Source organism: Mandrillus leucophaeus, unplaced genomic scaffold (assembly GCF_000951045.1).
Source record: "Mandrillus leucophaeus isolate KB7577 unplaced genomic scaffold, Mleu.le_1.0 Scaffold755, whole genome shotgun sequence".
NCBI classification, from domain to species: domain Eukaryota; kingdom Metazoa; phylum Chordata; class Mammalia; order Primates; family Cercopithecidae; genus Mandrillus; species Mandrillus leucophaeus.
In genome coordinates, this window is record NW_012108197.1 from 56107 (window position 1) to 61831 (window position 5725).

Genomic DNA, 5725 nt, shown 5'->3' on the forward strand with positions numbered 1-5725 from the left:
AGGAAGGAAGGAATTTTTCATGTAGGAGAAGAAGAAAAGGATTTCACATCTAAAGAGTTTGTTTCCTTTATAAAACAACAGCCCCTTGTCATTTGAGTTGTCCAGAGATGTCTGAAAGCACGAATACACTTAAGAATAAATGGATCTCTCAGGTGACAAAGAGGCACAGTGGTAACTAAATATAATCTATTCTCCACTCTCAAAAAGCAGTTTTAACTGTGTGAACCGTATTCACTGGACAAGGCCAGAGAAAAGCGTCTTTAGGACAATACAACCGTGAGGCTGCAAATCAAACTGGGGGCGGGAAGGATGTAGGAGGCTTCCATGGCCAAGACACCGGTGGCTATCCTTGGGTGTCACTCAAAACTTCAAGGTAGGCGGGGCGCGGTGGCTCATGCCTGTAATCCCAACACTTTGGGAGGGCGAGGCGGGTGGATCACGAGGTCAGGAGTTCAAGACCAACCTGGCCAACATGTTGAAACTCTGTCTCTGCTAAAAATACAAAAATTAAGGCCAGGCGCGGTGGCTCACGCCTGTAATCCTAGCACTTTGGGAGGCCGAGGCGGGTGGATCACGAGGTCAGGAGTTCGAGACCAGCCTGACCGACATCGTGAAACCCCGTCTCTACCAAAAATGTAAAAAATTAGCTGGGTGTGGTGGCATGCGCTTGTAATCCCAGCTACTCGGGAGGCTGAGGCAGGAGAAGTGCTAGAACCGGGACGCGGGAGGCAGAGGTAGCAGTGAGCGAGATCGCGCCACTGCACTCCAGCCTCAGCTACAGAGCAAGACTGTGTCTCAAAAAAACAAAAACAAACTTCAAGGTGGAGACGCGAGGCGCAGGTGCGCGGCGCAGGCGCAGAGCTAGGTGGCAAGGGCAGTGCGGCCGTGGAGACACGGCCAGCGGCTGGGCGCGCAGGGCTTGGGGCGTGGCGGGAGAGAGAAGGGCCGGCCCAGCACAGCGTCCGGAACGCTAAGGTCTGAGTAGCGCCGCCCGCCGCCTTGGGTGGGCTGGAAAGACTGCTCGGCCCTTCCGCCCGCGCTACGGCACTCAGCACTCTGGCCCTTCGGCAGTCTCTGAGCTATGCCTAGGGTCGGCCGGGCGGGCCCCGGGGGACTGATGGGCATTTTTTACCATCTACAGAAACTCATTGTAAGCCGGGCGCGGTGGCTCACGCCTGTAATCCTAGCACTTAGGGAGGCCGAGATAGGTGAGCTCAGGAGTTCGAGAGCAGCCTTGGAAAAATGGTGAAACCCCCTCTCTACTAAAATACAAAAAAAATCAGCCGGGCATGGTGGCGCGCACCTGTAATACCAGCTACTCGGGAGGCTGAAGCAGGACCCCAGCCTGAACCCAGAAGGCGGAGGTAGCAGTTAGCCCAGAGTGCGCCATCGCGATCCAGCTTGGAAAACAAGAGTGAAACTCCATTTCAAAAAACAAAGAAGAAGAAGGACGGGTGCAGTGGCTCACGGCTGTAATCCCAGTACTTTGGGAGGCCGAGGCAAGCGGATCACGAGGTCAGGAGTTCGAGACCAGCCTGGCCAACATGGGGGAAACCCTGTCACTACTAAAAATACAAAAATTATCCAGGCATGGTGGCGGGAGCCTGTAATCCCAGCTACTCGGAAGACTGAGGCAGGAAAATCGCTTGAAATAGGAAGGCAGAGGTTGCAGTGAGTCAAGATTGCACCACTGCACTCCAACCTGGGCAAGAAGAGTGAAACTCCGTCTCAAAACAAAACAAAACAAAAAAAGCTGGGCATGGTGGCTCACAACTGTAATCCCAGCACTTTGGGAGGCCCAGGCGGGCGGATCATGAGGTCAAGAGATCCAGACCATCCTGCCCAACATGGCAAAACCCCGTTTCTACTAAAAATACAAAAATTACCCGGGTGTGGTAGTAGATGCCTGTAATCCCAGCTACATGGGAGGCTGAGGCAGGAGAATTGCTTAAACCTGGGAGGCGGAGGTTGCAGTGAGCCGAGATCGTGGCATTGCACTCCAGCCTGGGTGACAGAGTGAGACTCCATCTCAACAAAACAAAAAAAAAACAATAAAACCACTGCAGCTCTCATCCTGCCACAAAACTAATGTGTACCCCAATCCCCAGCCGGCTCTACACAGATCTCTGACTTCCCATCCCAGAACACAGAAAGCCCTCCATCTTTTTGACCTAAAGCCTGAACTTTAAGCTAGGTTGGGCCTGGGGGTAGTGGAAACGAAAGCAGCAGCCATAATGTTGAACATAAGAATGACATGAGAAATCCCGTGGGCACGTCATTCACTCAGAACTGACCTGGAGTTGTGTACAAGTTAAGCAGGACAGACCTACACACTCACAGGCGTGCACACATTCCACACTTCCTAGGAAGAATGAGGGGCCTGAGAGCTACCTGTTTCCCAGCTGCAAGCTGATGTCCACATACACCATTCACGTGTCTTCATTTAGGCCTCTGCATTGTATATTCATTGAGCCAATGTACACATATTTTTTTGGGAGGCATCATTTAGTGCAACACCAGCCCCCACTTGTCCTGGGGGGCAGTCAGGAGGGATCTGGTCAGCTCCTCATCCCCTAGGACAAAGGAACTGCCCCCTTTCCAGGACTACATCCAGCAGCACCATCTCACGATGGTTATCAAACACGAACAGCATGAGGTAGCTTACCTTTCTTCACATCCCCTACAATGGCCTTTCATTTTTCTTCTGTGCTTGAGTTCTTCTTTTACATACATATCATTTTTATATATACATATATATATGTGTGTGTATATGTCTATACATGATTCAGTGCAGTGACTGAATCATGGTTTACTGCAGCCTCAACCTCTTAAACTTAAGTGATTCTTCCGCCTGAACCTCTCAAACATGCAACACCACATCAGATCAATTTTCAGAATTTTTTGTAGAAACTGAGTTTCACTACGTTGCCCAGGCTGATCTTCAACGCCTGGGCTTAAGCGATCATTCCACCATGGCCTCCCAAAGTATTTAGATTACAGATGTAAGCCACCACACCCAGACAAAAATATTTTAGGAAAAAACTTACAACCAAAATATGATTTATGATTGTGCCACTGTTCTCCAGCCTGGGTACCAGAGTGAGACCTTGCCTCCAAAAACAAAACAAAAAAGACTTATAACAAAATTGAAGTTCTAAATTTGTGTCATCTGTTTCTCCTTTCTGCCCTCCAAGCTATCATTGTTAAATGTAGTGAGTACTGAGAAAATTGTTAGATATTATTAAGGAATTCCTATATATCCTCCAGCTGAGAACAAATTGTTCTAATTTGGCTCAAGTATTTTCTCACTGCTACCTCCAGGGTCTAAACTACTAAATCAAATCAGGATACTTGCAGAGGACAGTTGACCATTTTCATTTTCAAATTGAAAGTGAAATAACTCCTTAAATGAGAGTAATCCAGTAATTAAAAAAAAAGAGAAGTCAGACTGAGATGCAGCACAGTCAGGGCATAATTTCTCTGGGAATAGCCACTTAATACAGAATGGGTGAGGAGCCTTTCTAAGATGAGCAAATTTGGGCAACATAATTCTTGCTTATCCATTCCCAGCCCCCACTACCCGCCATTCCTTTTTGTTTTGTTTTTGTTTGTTTGTTTGTTTGTTTGTTTGTTTTTGAAATGGAGTCTCGCTCTGTTGCCCAGGCTGTAGTGCAATGGGGCAGCTGGAGTTCAGTGGTGTAGCAGGACGAGCTGCAGACAGGAACCACTCAGACATTGAGTTGTGGAAGGAAATGGCTTTATTCAGCTGGGAGCATCAGCACACTCATGTCTCCAAAAACTGAGCTCCCTGAGTGAACAATTCCTGTCCCTTTTAAGGGCTTACAACTCTAAGGGGGTCTGTGTGAGAGGGTCGTGATCCACTGAGCAAGTCGGAGGTACATGACTGGGAGCTGCATGCACCGGTAATCAGAACAACAGAACAGGACAGGGATTTTCACAGTGCTTTTCCATACAATGTCTGGAATCCATAGAGAACATAACTGGTTAGGTTAGGGGTCAATCTTTAACTACCAGGACCAGGGCATGGTGCCGGGCTATCTGTCTGTGAATTTCATTTCTGCCTTTTAGTTTTTACTTCTTTCTTTGGAGGTAGAAATTGGGCATAAGACAATATAAGGGGTTGTCTCCTCCCTTATTCCCCCGCTTTGAGAACCTCACTCATTAGTGGGAGTTCTCACTTTTCATCCTCACTACCCATGTCTTTTTGCCATTCAGATCAGTAGTGATTTATATAGTATGCTTGTGCTGCAGCATTTTGGTGAACTAAGGTAGCAATGAAACTTTTTATTACTTGAAGGAGTACAGGTAGCAAACAAGGGAGTAGTAAGCAGTTTCATATTACTATTATAATTTTTATTATAAGAGTTTTAAATCCTCTTAGTGCTGGAAACCATTTTCCAAACATGGCCCTGGGATTAAATCCATGACACACTTGCATGGGCACATGTGCCAGTTTTGTCATATCTTTAACTATGTCTTCAACTACTTGCCCTTGATCATTTATGTGCAAACAGCAATTGGTTAGGTTAAATTTTCCACAGACCCCTCCTTCAGCTGCTAGCAAGTAGTTGAGAGCTAATCCATTTTGATAGATAGCATTTCTCATCTGAGTTTCTTGCCAGGTCAGAATAGTCAAGGCTCTGCTGGTTTTATTAGTGATTATTTCTAAGACAGCTTGTAACCGTATGATTTGGTTGAGCATATAAATGGGGGCTCGGTATCCCCACGAGCCATCTTGTGCCTAAGTGGAAGGCCCATAGTACTGTATGATTTTTTCAGGGGGCCACTAGTCATCTTTCCAGTTGCCTATAGCTATGTTTCTCCTTTCTCAGGAAGCATAGACTGGAAAGCCTAGAAGTTCACCTGTTTTTATGGGCAGTAGAAAAAAAGATGGGTTATAGCACACATCAGGCTGGTCAATTCCTGGGCTATATACGTTGTTTAGAATAGCATTATACAAACGAATTCCTTTTAGAGTCCTGGTACACTTATAATAACCATAAAATAATAGGACTGTAGCAACCTTTTGTCCTACCTCAGAGACTTGATGTATATACTGGAAATAGTCCTTAGTCTGAATAAGGTCAGTTGAAGTCCTTAGTGTACAAGTCCAGATTTTAAGGAAAATGAGTCCCGCAATGAGTTTCCTCATGCTTCAGCCTTGTGTGGACCAGTCTGCTTCTGGGTGTGACTGGAGCAGGGTTTGTCGTCTTCTTCAGAGTCACTTTGCAAGGGTTGGTGAAGCTGCTCCTGTCCACGTACAGCTCCCATTCCACTGATGTTCAACGAATGGTCTTGGAGGTTGGGCCTGCTAGAATAAACTGAGTCCAACACCTCTACACAGTTATGTTCAACTGGGCTCTCTGATACTTAGAGCAAGGTGGTGGGGTTTAGGGTGTTGCAAACTTCAGTGGTTATGCAGGGATTTTCTCAGAGCAAGCTTTGGTATCTAGTTAGTCTAGTATTCATTAGCCAATCATGTCTGTATTTATTAAAGTCATCACAACATGGGGGCCTTTATGTTTAGGTTTTGCCTAAGAGTTAGCTTATCCACTTCTTGTGCTAGCAGGGCTGTTGCTGCCAAGGCCCTCAAACATGGGGGCCAACACTTAGAAACCCCACCTAGTTGTTTAGAGAGGTAGGCCACAGGCCTCAGCCTGGGCCCCACAGTCTGGGTTAAAACTCTAACCGCCAATTTTTTTTT